This window comes from Dermacentor albipictus, chromosome 1 (assembly GCF_038994185.2).
Source record: "Dermacentor albipictus isolate Rhodes 1998 colony chromosome 1, USDA_Dalb.pri_finalv2, whole genome shotgun sequence".
Taxonomy (NCBI): Eukaryota; Metazoa; Arthropoda; class Arachnida; order Ixodida; family Ixodidae; genus Dermacentor; species Dermacentor albipictus.
In genome coordinates this window covers 190,954,980-190,972,335 of record NC_091821.1, presented here as the reverse complement: position 1 = coordinate 190,972,335, position 17,356 = coordinate 190,954,980, and the positions used below count along the sequence as shown (strand labels likewise).

The following is a 17,356-nucleotide window of genomic DNA, read 5'->3' as shown; positions in this document are numbered from 1 at the left end:
GCTTGTCCTGTGGTTTGTCGGCGGACACGAGCCAATCAGCGCGCATCATGTGCTGTTCCGTCGCTTGGGATGGCGCACGGTGTGCGGGCAGCCGCGAGAGCTGTGACGCCTACCGATCAGAAATTCGGAATTGCCACACATATACACGCTTCTTATGGTGCCCAGTGGCGTGTTTTTGAGAATGTCAGGCTTTATCTTGCATAGGTGGCACCATATTTGCTCGTAGCGTAAGGAATGAAGGCGACAAAATGTGGCGATAGCTGGCTTGCAGCGGCAGCGGAACTTCGGCCAAAGTGAAACAGGCGTACTGCTTGCATGCTCGCGTAATCAAATACGGCCATACTCCGCACACAACTTTCATACTTAGCCAACTCACAATTATAAATTGTTCAGTTGTACGCCCAAGCAAGCATTTACGGGATCCGCGCTGCCCTGCTTCTACGCGTGCTAATATCGACACAGCAGTTACTCGTACTTGTGGTCAGCGCGAAAGCGACACGGACAAAAGGAAGAAACACAACAAGACGGCGCTGTTTCTTCGGAGTGTTCCTTGTTTCCGCGTTGCTTTTGCGCTGTTGCTAAAGGTACGATGAATCGTAACCAACTCGCCCACTATATGCTCTATGTTACCTACGTGTGTACTGAAGTGCACACCTAGGTAACATCCTGCCGTAAACACAAAGGACACATCCTACAAGAATTATAATAAGGGTTGTTTTCTTGGACGAAATGAAAGCATAAGTCAAGATTTAGTACTTACAATGACTCTGCTGAGTGTATCAATGCCTGTCACACAGTACAGATAGATCTGCCTATATTATATGTAAAGACAGTTGTTATGTGCACTCTATGTTACCTACATGTGCACTCAAGTGTACACTCAGGTAACACATAGTGCACATCCAGTTAACATCCTGCCGTAAACATAAAGGACACATCCTAGAGGCATAATAAAGGTAACTTCCTCGAGGTATACGTTAGGATGAGTAAACACGTAGTACACACAAAGTTCACATCCTGGAGGTCACACAAAGGACAAGGAAACATAAAGGTCACATAGGACACAAGAAGGAAACATAAAGGAAACATAAAGGCAATGGCCATTTTCATAGGGGAAAGACGAGGACAGCGGAAGAGAACATCATGGAGATAAAGGTTCAAATTTCAAATGTGAATCCAAATTAAATTCAATAAAGGTAAATTTCAAGGAGATAAAGATTCTGGAGAGAAGCCAGGACCAGACTGCACGCCAACTGGTGGCGGCATATCACATAAATAAAGGCCAAGGCTGTGTTAGTGACACTTCCATTTGGTTGTTTCAATCATGGATAGACTTTTTTTTATAATTGGTTGCCCCGCTAGGCTGATGAGTGTTCTTGACTGCTAAGTTCTGAGCATGTTCTATTTGTCTATATATTGCCACAGATTGCCATGAATAAACCAGTTGGAAGTTACCGCTCGTGTCGTTTTTGTGTTATCTTCCACTGTCCCCGTCTTTATTTGCGGTCAATATGATATGCAGTAAACACCAACTAGGCGAAACTGAAGTTCTTCTGAAGAGGTTGTGATATATGCCTAAGATTAGAAGTGTTCAATGGCTTGTTTGGCTTCGGAATAAAAATCACCTTGGCACCTTTCCACGAAATAGGCAGAGCGCCAGTGTCAAAGCAGTGATTGAAGTACGCCATGATGGCTGTGACAGAATTGTCGTCTAGATTGCGGAGTAGTTTGTTGTTAATAATGTCTGGGCCTGGTGCTGACATTGTGCGCAGAGAGGCTAGGGCATGCTGAACCTCTGCTTCTGTGATAGCGGCGCTTAGTAGCTCGTTGGGTTCACCAGTGCGCTTGCTTTGGCATGTCATACTGCTGATGGAGAGGTGGATGTTTATGGCGGAGGTCGTCGAAAAGTCCGCTGAGATTGTTTTTGTGTGCATGTAGCAGTTTGTTTATGCTGTGGTTGTGGTGTGTGCGCGATGTGGTATGGTCTAGTAAGTGTCGCAAGAGTTGCCATGTGCGCTTGTTGTCGAGGCTGTTATGCATGCTTTCACGTACCTGGCCCCACTGCTGGTAGGCCAGTTTTGTGGCGTACTCCTCGATCTGGAGGTCTTATTTGGCGATACTGAGTTTTAGCCTTCGGTTGTGCCGTCGCCTCCTCCACCGTTTGGGAAGGGACTGTTTGGCTTCCCACATGTATAGTAGCTTGGCATCAACCATAGTGAGAGCGGTTTCGGGGGCAGAGTGGTAGTGTGCGTCTGGGCGTCTGAGTGTAGTTGCTGAACCCATTCCAAGATGTCTTTGATGTTTGTGGGAGCTGATATCTGGCGGGCCTCTCGAAAATTGTTCCACTTGATAAGGCTTAGGGGTTTGGGCGCAAAGGGTTCGCGTTTGAATTGTAGTGTGGTGGTAATGATGTAATGGTCGCTACCAAGGTTAACTTGTGAGTTGTGCCATGTGACGTGTTGGATTATGTGTGTAAGTGTAAGATTTGGGGAGGTGTCCTTAGCTACGCTGTTGCCTAGCCTGGTTTGTGCATCGGTGTCGTTATGCAATGTGAGTCTGTGGTCTTGTATGTGGATCCATAGGGTTCTGCCCTTGGGAGTATAAAAGGTGTGACCCCACAAATAGTCGGGTGCGTTGAAATTGCCAAGAATTACCAGGGCATGGTGGGCAGCAGCGGCAATGGCTTGTACAAAGAGGGAGTCAAAGCGGTGATGTTAGTTTTGTGAACGACTGTAGATATTCAGAATGTAGAGATCAGATGCATTATTTTTACGAGGAATAATTTGTAGGAAATCGTGCTCTATATCGACGCTGTCGAATCGGGAGTGATTGGCAGTGAGGTGCTTTTGCGTAAGGATTGCCGTGTCGGGCCGGGAGACTTTGTTGGTCAAATAGACATTTTAACCTGGGACGCTGATTAGTCTCGAAACTCACGCCGGGATGCGCGTTCACGCGGTTGTCGCCGAAGAGGCGAAGCGGTCTGCCACGGCGCGCTGTCTTGGCCTCCAGATTGATAAACGGGTATGCCCGAAACGTGGGCTGCTGTTGTCGGGGACAATATTTGGGGATATCTCTACGGATACTGCCGCTAAAGCAAATATGTGGCTCGCGCTACACAGGATAGTCATAAAATGGAGCCTGGGGCTGGCTGTACCGGGGAGCAAGGCGTTGGGGTGGTGCGGTCTGATGCCGTTCGAAGGTACGTGAAGCATGCCGGGACTACGCCGTGTCGGCGCGGACGCGTTCATCACGCAAAGGCCGAATTTTGCTGTTAGTTTGCAGTTGGCAAATCACCTGCTGTTCAGGACAGCGTACGTCAAGCGTGCATTGTGGGTACTCGCGCCCTGCCTCTCTTCTTCCATATTGTGCTTGAAAGTGCTCCACTTCTTCTTTAACGAGTTGACGTACTAACAAGGCGATGTCATGCGAGGAGGAGTTGTCCACGATTGCGACCGTAGTCACGTTGTCAAGTCTACCGAACTTTGGCAATACACGACTCGTCTTCAGTGCCTCAAAACACGGCAGTGACGTCTTAGATCAGACGGAGTCGGCAGGTCTCCCTTTTATGTAAAGAAATTGTAGACATCTTCAGTGGTGCCCTTCAGAAGATGTCCAACCTTGCGTTCATCCGACAGGCCTGTGTTCACAATTCTGCACCGTTTCAATACTTCTTCAACGTAAGTTGTGTGTGTTTCTCCGGTCAACTGTGCTCTACGCGAAAGCGTATGCTCAGCCTTCTTGCTTTTTGAAAGTGAATATCCGAAGCAGCTCTTGAGTTCGTCTACCAGCCTTTCCCACGTTGTCATCATGCTTTTGTTATTATCGAACCAGAGAAGTGCGCTTCCGGTTTGAAAGAAAACGATGTTAGCAAGTCCCGCCGTTGCGTTCCACCCATTGTGACCACTTACCCTTTGATAATACTTCAGCCAGTCGTCCACATCCTCATCAGCTTTGCCGAAAAAGGTGCGCGGTACTTTCTGAGGGATCCAGCAGATGACTTGCCTTGGGCACTCACCGTCATCTTGCATGCTTGTGTCATGGCTGCCGCCAGCTTCTTGTGGTTCGTTCATGTCCGTGTCTTCAGGTGGTAGTCTGAGCAAGCGCGTGCTTCGTCGGAGGGTGCGTAGAAGGTTGTCCATAGCGATTACCCCGCACCGTCCACCGCAGTTGTTACGGACGAGGTGCATTTATTTACAAGATCGAGGGGGCGTAGAGACGAGATCGCAGGCAGTCGGGCATTTTCTACACCACGCGCAGTTCTTCTATCTCCTCCTCTTCGGCTCCACCGGCAAGCGTACCAACATATATATATATATATATATATATATATATATATATATATATCGTTGCCACTATATCGAGCCTCAACGGCATGGTCTGGTCAAGGCTGTAGTGGCCTGATAATATTAATGAGGTCTGAGTGTAAAATCTCTGTGAAACCTAATTTAATCTTGCATTTTCTCTCTTTGGCTCTCATTCCAGGCCATAGAAGGCTGTCTGGTGGCGAGCACCAGCGTCGAGAGCAGAAGAAACGTTGCTCGCGGCACCCTGGGTACATATAAAATAAGGATTCTACAGGTGCCGAAATGAAACAGCGCTGACACAGTGTTCACATTTGAAGTACGTTGGCAAATGTGTGCGCTAGTGCAACATTCTACAATGCCCCTTTTATAAACAAGCGGCAGCATTTTTCACTTGGTTCGAAGAAGCCACGACACTTCACGTATGAAAAAAGTCAACCATGCTTGATTCTCGAAGCGTATAGTTGCCGTTTCTACAAGGTTTTCGAATGGTATAGTTTTCTCCACTACTAACGTTGTCTACCACTACCTCATTTCCGCTTCTTCGTTTGCGTGAGTATCATCCTTTTGCCTAACAATAGCAAACATAAAAGTGACTAAGGCGAGTTAGGAATATTATATCGTATATACACTTCAGCTCCAGTGAGAAGCTTGCGTGTAGTGCGGGTGCTTTACAACGCTATTATACCAGTGCAGGAGGGCTATTCACCACATGCACTGTTCATGCAGGCGTTCCCTTATTTCCTTCGCGTGGATTTTTCCTCTTTTTTTTTATCATCAGCAGCCTGCTCCCAGTGGAACACGAAAGCATAAAGGTCCGCTTTGAAGTCAGTAATTAAGCCGTCGTCGTGCGTTATTCCCTCTGAACCACAAATGCAGGGGCAACCGCGAAAAGGATGACGCAGCTTGCATTACGGCATCCGGAACTGCGTAATGATCAAGCGGGTCGGGGGGCATGCAGTGCTTCTCTAAAAAAGTACGCTATTGTTGGGAACCAGCATTCATTTCGTTCCACCATTTGCCGCGATACAATGTTCGACACATAATGAATTTCTCTGCCCCTGTGGGACATGCAGCACTCGACGCTCATTTTTTTGTCTATTCAAAGGCGCAAATTATCAGCATTAGTTGCGCTTTCTTTATTTTTTTTAAATGGCGATGAATACACGATATTTTACCGCAATGCTTGTTGATAACTCTATCGTTCTACAGAATGCAGATTCTTTTCTTTTTTCTGTCTTTCCTCTTGTAAGCTGTTTTTTGAAGTCGGATATATGGACAAAATTACAGGTCGTCTCTATCATGCAATACGTTCCAGTGATGTGTGCATTGCTACATGCGTTCCTGTGAGTGTTGTGAACGTGCGGTTAGCTTGTTTGCTACACGATTCTCTCCAGTTTGCATTGAATTTTTTTCGCTCTGACCCTATGAATTAGTCCGGAAAGGAATTGACAACAAGGATCGTACTGCATGCTTGTAGAATGTGAACAATTAACAAGCTAATTCACTGTGGTAGCAACCTTACTGTAAATGAAGCATTTATTTCTCGCACGAGTACACGCCTCACAAAAACTACATTTCATATTTGATTTAGAGCGCAAGAAACACAAGGACACATGAAAACAAGACAAGACAGGCCAAGCGCTACTTCAAGCTAAAGCTTATTCTCGGAAAAACACGCTATTTATCAGTCGTCACAGATAGTCCTGTCTGATCCTGTCTGGCCTTCTTGCTCACAAACTCGCCCAGATTTAAGTTCTTGTAGTAACGGCATTGAAATGTACGCGTGCACACGGAATCTGCATTTTCTTATGTCGCGATCACGAAGTGTTGGTTTGCAGCAATCCATGCTTTTATTCATTTATGAATGAATTTACGAACGTATTCATTTTCTGGTTTGTTTATTTATTTATTCTAAGCAACAACAGGACTCTGTTTTGTGGAACCTAGCATAGTATTGCGAATTTCTGACAGAACCACAGCATTATCAAGATAAATCTCTCCAGAAGCAGCGATACAGTTTAATTAATACTTGCGACAACGCGGACGCACGCAAAAAAAAGTCGCAGTTTAGCTCGAGAGGCGAAGCATCGATTGTGATAGCAAATTAGTAGACAGCTGTACAAAGTAAGGATGTTAGCTTTATAATTCGTATAAACTTGTAAGCATTCGCTTATTAAATAAATGAACAAGCATGGTGTCAGTGCACACAGGCAAACGTGAACACATCTCACTCGATGACCGCGGATGCTCACTGTCAAAACGCTAGCGCGAGGAAGCACGGCAACAGCAGCGAGCGACGTGACCTTCGTGCTGTCTATCGCTTCAACACAGCGCGCACAAAGGCATGAGCCGTCGGCGCACCTAGGCTCCGCCACCAACGCAGATCGCTTTTGAGATACGGGCCGCGCCGACCCCGCGCGGCCGCGCAATACGCAGTTGCTGCCGCCCCCTTGCCCCCCTCCCCCAGGCGCCTCGCGCACGACGGAAGATGGCGCGTTCTTCCCCGCTTTCCTCCCTCGCGAGAATGAGATTGAGCCGCGATCGTAGGCTCCCCTCGCATCCTTTCGCTCGCGCATAGAGAATACGGCGCGACTGCGACCGTGTTATCTCCCTCGGGCTTTATATATGGAACATCAAAGCAACGCCGACGCCAACGGCAGAAATGCGTCTCTGGTAGATAGGCTGGGGTGTCCACATAATTGCTATGACAATAAAACGCCGTTGTGTAGCTGGGAGAAGGGTTTTTTTCGGTATTTATTTATTTCGTTATTTTAGGTATTTATCATGGACTAAAATATAAGTTAACGAGTGTTTTTTTTTTGTTTCCTATCCATCGCAATGCGGTCACAGCGAGTGGAAATTGCACACGTCACATCGTGCTCCATGACAGAAAGCAAGTCAATTCACCATGTCGGATGAAGCAAGAAAAGTTGAGCGGCGCCCGAAGGCCCCCGGTTGGTATACAATAATATCGTACATACTTTCTGCTGCAGCGGAGGACACTTTGGCACGCTGGGAATCAGCAGGAGAATAATTGAAGATGGGTTTCAGCACACACTGAAAGATTCCGAATCGATTGCTGAAATGGGTGGCGGATACATGTGCAACACAAATGCGCACAAACCCAGTGATACACTGTTGTACATTCGCAATCGATTCAATGAGAATAATTTGGGCATAGTGCTTTAGCTACTTTGGATTGACTTCTGCAGTATGGTGTAGCAAAGGCAGTGTTCTCTTTATTTTCCTGTGGCTCGCAACTATTAATACATACGTCATTTATTTTATATCTGTTGTTACGGTAATATTCTCGAAGCAGCATTATTTTCAATGGCAGAGGACGCGTGAGGCTTCATCTTCGAGTCTTCCTTGAGCGTTGAACTGCTGCAATTCACACCGCCATCAGGAAAGCAGAAAGAAATGCAGTGCGCACGCGATCAACCCGCATTCGTCGACCATTATTATGCGCTTCGTGGCTTTGATATTGTGTGCACTCGGCCGGTTCAATCGCGTCTGGAATATGTCAATTGGGCATGACGTGCTGCGCGCGTAAGCAATGCTTTTGAGCATTTATTTGTTTAAGCAATAAATAATCACATGGGAAGCGATGTGATGACTATAAAGTGTACCTCCGCAATTGTATCATGCTAAATGAAGCGCGCGAAAGTTTTCGGTGATTTATTGCGAAAATTTCTGGAAGTGAAAGTGTGTCAGAATAATGTACCGACGTATTTCCAATTTTGTTCATGTTCTGCTTTGTCACTCGCCATCACCTATGGGATCCCATATCAGCCAGTCGGTATGCGCAGTGGTTGGCGATAATAACATAATATAGAATCGGCCGAAAAGTATCCTTACAGTATGCCTGCGATACAAACAGGCAACGTGTTCTAGTTGTAACCACCGGCAAAAAGCGTTTTCCTTGAAATGCAGTCATATCAGTTTTTTCTCAAATGCTCCTCTCGCCTATATTTCATCGCTGCCTAAGCGCCTCTCTGAAGGTCCTATTTATAAACCAAAATTTTGTTGGTAATACCGGCACTTACACCGCATGCTGCGTCCCTAAAGCGCCTGCATAAATAACTTGCATAACTGCGTTGATAAGCCTTTTCTTTTCCGCCCATATCTCATAAAAAGATCAACGTAAAGTTTTATGACACGACGTTTTGGAATGACTCGAGCGCTTCATTTTTCTTAGAAACTATCAACGTGAATGGCGCGTTCCATCTCGCGAAAGGAGGAGAACATGAATGCCTAAAATCTTAGTGCTTCGCATGTTCGCCTGCACCGTATTTGAACTCGTTTGTAAAGAAAACGTACTTGGCACAGCAGGAAGCCGAAAAGACCCGAAATTACCTATTTTCATGCAGCTAGTGACGTATATCTATTACACTATACATCAAGTGAGACAATGAAAAGAGACGTGCGAGCTCGTCATTTTATATGCGCACTTACGATTTAAGCTTGCCGTTTTGTCTATTCCAGCTTCTTCCCTTAAGCAAACAACACATTCCGCAAAAAACAAGGAATGGGTGCACATATATGTACAACATTCACAAACGCCAGACGAACAGCAAACACGAATAACATGAAGTCGTACGTGCATACAGTTTCCTTCGTACATCAAAATAAGAGCGCTATGATGCCGCAAGAATCGTCTCTCTAGACTGAGCCTATCTAACTACGCGTTCGGGCCAAAAAAGAAATAAAAAGAAAGGAATATTTTGCTCAAGGTTTGAGACAGTAGTCACTGCCAAAAGGACGTTACTCAAAGTATATATAAATGGGAGTTGTTTTATCTGTACCTAGAGACAAAAAAAAAAAAACTAACTCTGAATAGGAGCAGGGGCTACGGCACCGGCAAAGAGATTTACGTGGGCTACGATGGCAGATAAGCTACTCTTCTTTTCTCACTAAAAACTTTTACAGGCAGCAGTGAAAGCCAAAACGCATTGTATGCACAGAACCATTACGATCTTCTCTTTTTTTTCTCTCTCTCTCTATCTCTCTCTTTCGAATGCGCGTTTTAGATCCCTCGCGTTTAGTGCAACGCGCCTTGAGAGGGCGGTGTAGAACGAAAGATGTCAACGTTCGGAAAGTATACCGCGCTGGCGTTACTTCAAAAGAGGGCAAAAAGCGCGTTCTGCTTCCTCTGTATATCCTGAGCGTCGCAAAAAACAGGGCCATGATGTGAGACAGCGAAGGCGTCTATGCGACGTTAGAGGAGCTCGGAAAAGCTTCTGCAACATGTGACCCGCAGCATTTTTCCTAAATTCGGTAAGCTGCGCACCGACGAGTGTGTTTACATCTCCTATGTCTGATTTCTCCAGGCGCTTGATTCGTATTGAGATATGTTTCGGTGAAAATATCCAGGCTGGGATTTTTACGGCCGATGCGCAGATATGATTGTAACACGTGTGCCACCTTTTTTTTTTTCAATGCTTCACGAAGAACACACGAAGAAAACTACATTCAGGATTGCTATGAATGTAATTCTTTGTTGAAATGTTTGGCTCGAATTTCCTGTTTGATGTCCCATGAAAAGGGCTGGCGCTATAAATCATAGCTTAGAGCTCACGGATCGGGAATTTATGCCATGTTTGAAACAGTAAAATATGTTCTTTTTGGGTAACCGAATGTAACTGCACCACACAGCCGGAACGACAAAAGCTTATTTGGAAACAATCAGCTTGCCTCCCCTACTCCCCCATCGCAAAAGAGAGAGCAAATGATAAAGGAAAGGTAGGGAGGTTAACCAGGACTGAGCCCGGTTGGCTACCCTACACTGGGGAAAGGGAAAAGGGGACTGAAAGATTAAAAGAAGAAGAGAAAGTCCACTGGGGATATCGTTCGGTCACTCAGTCCGGGTCACAGACGCTGACTCAGTCCAGTAGCCTTCAAATATCGCAGCAGAGCTTTTGTGGCCTTTCGTAGCTGCGATATGTGAGGCCATGGTCCCAAGATCTTCTTCAAGGTGAACGGTGTGCTGTCTAGCTGATTGAGAGCTGTGCAGAGGTCATGTCTTTCGTTTTGAAAAGATGGGCAGTAGCACAGTAGATGTTCTAAAGTTTCCTCGGCACCGCAGGCATTACAGTCGGCGCTATCAGTCATTCCAATCAAAAACGTATACGCATTGGTGAATGCGACGCCCAAGCGTAAGCGGCACAGCATTGTTGCCGCATTTCGCTGAAGTCCTGGTAACAGCCGCAGTTGCACAGAGGGGTCGAGGGAATGCAATCGTTCTTGGGTGAATTCAGGTGTATGCCACTTCTCTAATGTCATACGGTATGCTACCTTGCTTAGGTGTTGGGCTGCGTCGGTCCGCGATAAAGGTACAGAAACAAGGGTTGCTCCTTCGTGGGCTTTCCTAGCAGCTTCGTCAGCGAGGTCGTTGCCGGAGATACCGCAATGGCCGGGCAGCCACTGAAACACGACGTCGTGTCCTTTCGCTATCATACAATGGTGCATTTCTCGTATCTCCGACACTAGTTGTTCACACGACCCGCGACGAAGAGATGACAGAAGACATTGTAAGGCCGCCTTCGAATCGCAGAATATTGCCCACCGATTAGCGGGTTGGTTGATAATGTAATCAACGGCACCTCGGAGGGCAACAAGCTCCGATCCGGTCGATGTTGTCATGTGAGAAATCTTGTATTGGATGCTAATTGATCGTGATGGTATAACCACTGCGCCGGTGGAGCTGGTCGGAGTGGAAGAGCCATCCGTATATATGTGGACTCGGTCAAAATAGAAAGTGTTCAAACAATCCAGAGCTGCTTGCTTCAGGGCCAAGGTAGGCAGGTCGGTCTTCTTTCTTATTCCTGGTACCGTGAGACGCACTTGAGGTTGTTCTAAACACCACAAAGCTGAGGTTGAACGTGCTGAGGGTGTGAAGCCCGATGGTAGACAGGCACGATGGATGCTGACCTCCTTGGAGAAGGACGCCTGCGGTCGTCGTTCTGGCAGGCAGGCAAGAGAGCTTGATTGTATGCGTGAAACATGACGAACATGGGCCCTAAGCGTGTCGATGCTAATGTAAGTCATGATCGGATGGTCTCGAGCCAATATAATGGTTCCTGCTGTTGAGGCGCTCCGCGGAAGTCCTAGGCAAACACGTAGTGCCTGGGCTTGCACGCTCTGTAGTTCTCGAAGATTTGACTTGCATGTTTTAGCAAGCACGGGAGAACTGTAGCGTAGCAATCCGATAAAAAGTGCTCGATATAACTGCAGCATGGAGCCCACTGACGATCCCCATGTTTTCCCGGCGATAAACTTGAAGACATGAACAATAGATGTGAGCTTCTTCTTCAAATGGGCAACGTGAGGGCTCCAAGAGAGGTCCCGGTCCACAATGACACCCAAAAACCGATGATTTCTCTTGTAGGAGATAGGCTGGCCATTAATGCATACTGGATAACGAGACATTGGTTTTCGTGTAAAAGCGACTAACGCACATTTTTCTGTTGAGATGGTAAGGCCTTGTGTGTGAAGATAGTGAGATGCCTGTGTTGCTGCTTTCTGCAGCCTTGCGCGAACCTGCAGACGAGTGACCGCTGATGACCAGATGCAGATGTCGTCGGCGTAGATTGAGGCGCTCACTGTTTCCGGTAGGGATTCGGCCAGCCCAAGAAGCGCGAGGTTGAAAAGAATAGGGCTTAGAACCCCACCTTGGGGAACTCCTCGGCATATGTAGTGGTCGGTAGTTGGACCATCTTCCGTACGTACGAACAAGGACCTTTGTGTCAAGTAGTTTCTCAGCCATCGATATACTCGCCCTCCTAGTTCAATTGTCAAAAGTGCGTCTAGAATGGGTTGATGGGAAATGTTGTCGTATGCGCCTTTCACGTCCAGAAAGAGCGCTACTGATAATCGTTTCCATGATTTTTGCTGTTCTACAGATGACACTAAATCGATGACACTGTCAATCGATGAACGGCCTCGTCGAAATACCGCCATAGAATCAGGGTAAATCTTGTGGTGTTCTAGGTACCATTCGAGACGCATGAGGATCATGCGTTCCATGAGTTTCCCGACGCAGCTAGCAAGTGCTATAGGCCGATACGATGCCAGTTCGAGCGGCGACTTTCCTGCTTTTAGTAGCGGTACCAGGCGGCTGCGTTTCTACTCCTGTGGGACGACACCATCTTGCCATGAACTATTAAAAAGGCTGAGGAGTTCTCTTCGTGCTTCTCGGCCTAGGTGGCGCAAAGCAGTATATGTTATGCCATCGGGCCCTGGTGAAGACGAACACCTACAGAGCGCCATAGCAGCTTCTAACTCTTCCATAGAGAAGGGAGCCTCCATGCTGGTATCTCGTGGACCGGGGATGTCGCTTAAAGCCATCGCAGGGACTAAAACTGTGCCGCCGGTGATTTGCGCGCAAAATTCCTCTGCGACGTCTATCTCACGGCGGTTTTGATAGAGAGCAAGGGCGTTAAAAGGGTGTCGTTGCTGGGGTCTTGAGCAAAGACCCCGTAAGGTACGCCACACACGGGACAATGGCTTGCGGGGGTCTAGTGACTCGCAAAAGCATTTCCATCTTTGATCCGCTAGCGTATCCATTCGGCGTCTTATCTTCTTTTGCATTCGCCGTGCTTCTCTGAGGTCAAGAATTGACTTTGTGCGCCTGTACCTCCTTTCAGCACGGCGACGTATTGTACGAAGCCTTTCCAATTCAATGTCATTCTCTGTACGCTTTTTCGAATGTGTGAAGCAACGCGTGCAATCTTGCATTGCGTCTGCAATTATATCTTCTAATCTGCGTGCGATATGTTTCTTGCAGATGTCTTCTACTCGATCTTGAAAGATTGACCAATCGATTTGGCGAGATACATCCGGTAATGCGGCGTCTAGACCATTGATTCTCACATAGGTCGGAATGTGATCACTTCCATGGGTTTCAATATCAGTGAACCACTGCACGCTCGAAGTCAGGCAACGTGACACCAAAGTCAAGTCAAGGCAGCTACTGTACGTTGTTCCTCGCAGAAATGTCGGACTTCCGTCATTTAGAAGACACAGGTTGTGGCCTGATGCAAAGGATATTAGTGACCTGCCCCTCGAATTTATCCTGGAGCTTCCCCATATATGGTGGTGAGCGTTGAAGTCCCCAGTTATTATCCAAGGACCGGGAGTAGTAGCCATAATATCTTCTAGTCTTTTGCTGTCAAACTGACTTGTTGGGGATAGGTAGACGCCAATAATAGTAAAAGACAGTCTCTTCTTTTTCACACTAACACAGACGTATTGGTTACCGTCGTGTGGCGCTACGGGTTGCGAAAAATACGTTAGATCCTTGCGAATGTAAACCACAACCTTACTACTACGGACACACGTTGTTGAAACAAAAGGTTCATACCCTGATAGTCTTATGGAAGCTGATAAGTTCGGTTCACAGATCACCAGTATAGGAAAGTGGTAGTCAAACACGAACTGTCGAAAATCCGAAATACGTGACCTTAGGCCTCTCGCATTCCATTGGAATATGGAGGCACTTCTGACATCATCCCGGAACGATCGCTGTTGCTGTCGATGAGCCATGGTTCTGCTGTAGAAGTTCTCAAGCACTGGACTTCTGAAGGCTCGCTAGCACCGGATTGATGGCATCCAGCACTTGCAACGCACTTCGAGCTGTTGGTGTCTGTATCTTGTCCAGAAGAACACGAATGGCACTCACCAGAGAGCTGATCATGCCAACAATTTGTTGATCTTGGTGCTGTGCCAACAATTTGTTGATCTTGTGCGGTGTTGAGCTGGTGCGGAGCCGTAAAGCAAAACGAAGGTTTCTCAGCGCATCCTCGACTTCGAGTGAGTCCACCGTGAGATCTTCGCGGAATACCGAGGAGCTCACCATCCTGTTCACGCCAGTTCTCGCTACAGACAACCTGAGACGCCTCAACAGGCAAGCCGTGTCTTCACATCTAGAGGCACTGGTTCCGAATGAAATCAAAGATATCAGAGTGAATACCCGTAAGAACGTCCTAGCGATTGACGTAGAGCACGCGGCTGGGTTGGATTCTTTGCGCAATGTCACGGAACTTGACGGGATGAAAGTCCGCCCTCATATTCCGCTGGGCAAACAAATCAGTAGTGGCGTAATTTACGATGTTGATGAGACCATCGTCGACTCCGATCTGTCAATCTTAATTAAGCCAGCTACCGAAAACACCATCATCACAAACGCGTTTCGTCTCGGCACGTCGCGGTGTGTCAAAATCATATTCAAAGGCGAATCCCTACCTTCGCATGTAAAGGTGGGTCATTTCCGACACGCAGTTCGCCCCTTCGTACCAAAACCACTGCAGTGCTGGAAGTGCATGAAGTTTGGGCATGTGAGTAGTGTGTGCAAGAACACTACTGAACTGAAGTGGCACGACACCGCTCACAAGCCATGTGTGATCAAGGGTCTCCAAAGAAACCAAGCAACCTTACTGCTCCGCATTCGCACGGGCTCTGCTCGTACCCCTGCGTGGATGTTTAAGACTGGCCTGGCGTTATCACCATTGTGTTCAACGTGTGGTGTGTGTGGTGACATAGAACATTACCTAATGTGCTGTACTGTGTATAACGCGGAAAGGAGGGTGTTATTCGGGTCTCTCAAGAACACAGGAATTCCTCACAGTTCGCTTCAGGACATAGTTTTCCCGCGCGGGAACCGGTTGTGTAGGAAGGAGGTCTCTCGCCTTCTGTTAAATTACCTACAGGACACGGATTTGGCTTCAACATGGTGAACTGAGGAGTGAACATTTGTAATTGGGAGGTCTGTGTCGGATTACGTGATTTAATTATTTTAAGTGTCGCTACGGTGGAGCAATTGCCGGCAGCAACTGCAAGGCTAATCCCACCAGTAGCCTACAACAACTCAACTCAACAACTCAACTCAAGAACACTACCGTCTGTTCTCGCTGCACTGGGCCCCACACCACCAACACGTGCGAAGCCAGTGTGCTGAAGTGCACAAACTGCAGCGGCCCTCACGATGCCTCCTCGAAGGAATGCCCTTTTATTCGCAAGGAAATGGCAATATTGAAGCAAATGGTTAGAGACCACTCGTCTCACCGAGAAGCAGCTATATCTATTAGGCGGCGACGATCGCGTCGCCGACGTCGATCACGAACCTCCAAAGCCTCTGCAGAGCGCCAGCCACGTGCACTGCCACCCACTCTTCCGCCCAGGCCCAACGCAGTCGGATCAAAGGACAAAGATGCAATCACCAGCCCTGCTGCTGACGCGTGGCCTGCACTCCCGAGGCTACATGTTGCTACTGAGCGAAATCAAACTTCTACGGCAAGGGACACTTCGACTGTTCCTGATAAACCCCCATCGCAAAATACATACACAAACAAAGACCAAAAAGAAGGGTGGGGGATATTTCTTTAGAGGAACACTAAATAAATACGTTGAGCGCTGTATTATTAAACTGCTGTTCTAGAATACTATATATACTGCTCTTAGCGTCATAGGGGGCTTGGTAAAGCCATAAAAGACGCGAAAACGCAAGACGGGTGATTACGCCATTTTGACGCTCCCACAGCAGTTCCCGTGACGTCATGGATATTGACGGTGCCCGCTCGGAGATAATGGGCTACATTGTGCTGCAAAGGAGTCAAACACTGAAACTAGCGAGATTCAAGATTGTTTTGCTGTGCTCCAACGGCCGAAACACGAGATATTGCCTCGAAATCCATGATCTCACACAGACAAGCCGACGCTGGGCTTCCAAATTCAAAAACTGGAAGTTAGGATTTTAACGCGATAGCGTTAAGGAGCTCGTGTCGCAGAAAAGCCGGTGTCGTCGGCGTCGGTGTCGGCGTTTGCAGCGTTGACCGTGAGCGATAAATCACGGCAGGCGCTTCATAAATAAAAAGCAACTTCCAAGATTGGCCCGGTGGGAATCGAACCAGGGTCTCCGGAGTGTGAGACGGAGACGCTACCACTCAGCCACGAGTTCGATGCTTCCAAGCGGTGCAAACGCGCCTCTAGTGAATGCGGTGTTGCCTTCGAAACTAGCCGTGGAAAGTTATACTGCGGTGTATATCGGTAATTATGAACATGTAACGTACAGAAGTCACAATTACACGAGTTGCGAAGTGCGTTTCCGCTGCATTTCTTCTGCGCTTTCCGCACACGCAGAGCCATCTTGCGGCAAACACAGAAAACCCCCTCCTCTCAATGTACGGCGCTGCCCCGACAGGAGGCGCGCCTCGCGCGCATTGGGACCGCTGCCAGGCGCGGCGGGACTCCCTCTCCCCTGACGACGCTTCGCCGTGCTCCCGGTTTAGATCACTATCTATCTCTCTGCCCGTGCCGATCACGACGTTTGGCTGGCGTAGATCGTTTCCCCTCCGAGACACCGAGTTCTTTGGTTCGTTCCGTTCGCTCAGGCGCACGTTTCGTTGCCGCGCCGAACGCTGCGTTGCTCGACGCTCACCGCGTGATAGGTGGGCGCTAAGTCCGATGCGGGGCGCATCGTAAGTGATCGCTGTGCCGTAGCGCATTGTCGACCCCTTGGCGGGTCGACGGGAACGCTGTCGCGTCCCACTCTTGAAGGCGAAGCTTAAGCGTCCTCCAATTTTTTCTTGACGTACTTAAAGCGTTACCGCGAAATTAATGAAAAGAAAGCTTTTAAAGGATTTTTAGCCAGCCTAAACTGATTTTACTCACTTTCCTATTTCTCGGCTTTGCGCTGTCATTGGCTTGCTAAGGAGAGATTGAGCTAGAGAGTTCCTCAGCTACTCCATTCAAAGCAAAAAAAAAACATACACACACACACAGAAAATAACAATATGGTAGGCGACACTAATATTTGACTTAGGTGTCTCTTAGTGGCATTCGCACCTCGGCGTCGGTGTTGTTTAGGTTAAGCGACGGAACGTCTTTCCCCTGGCATGATATGCGAGCGAGGAGCGAGGGAGAGGCGAGAAGGAAGCGCAGCGCGCGAAGCGGCCCAACAAGCGCACCTTACGCGCTCTCTCTCTGGTGCTGACGTCAGAGCATGTAACGAGCCCGCGCGCGCAGCGTTTGCGAAAAAGCGAGCAAGCTGGTGAGCG

The 17,356-nt window shown here is 47.8% G+C and overlaps 1 protein-coding gene and 1 long non-coding RNA gene across 7 annotated transcripts in view; one reads left to right on the top strand and one right to left on the bottom strand.

Moving 5' to 3' along the window:
• Window positions 1-17,356, top strand: part of Oamb (Octopamine receptor in mushroom bodies) — a 785,439-nt gene that overhangs the window by 297,796 nt on the left and 470,287 nt on the right. The window lies entirely within an intron of this gene.
• LOC135898029 (uncharacterized) overlaps window positions 1-17,356 on the bottom strand; it is a 79,146-nt gene that overhangs the window by 60,704 nt on the left and 1,086 nt on the right. The window contains exon 2 of the long non-coding RNA XR_010563242.2: window positions 7,286-7,361. This is a non-coding gene — a long non-coding RNA (uncharacterized lncRNA). The remainder of the gene's footprint in view (window positions 1-7,285; window positions 7,362-17,356) is intronic.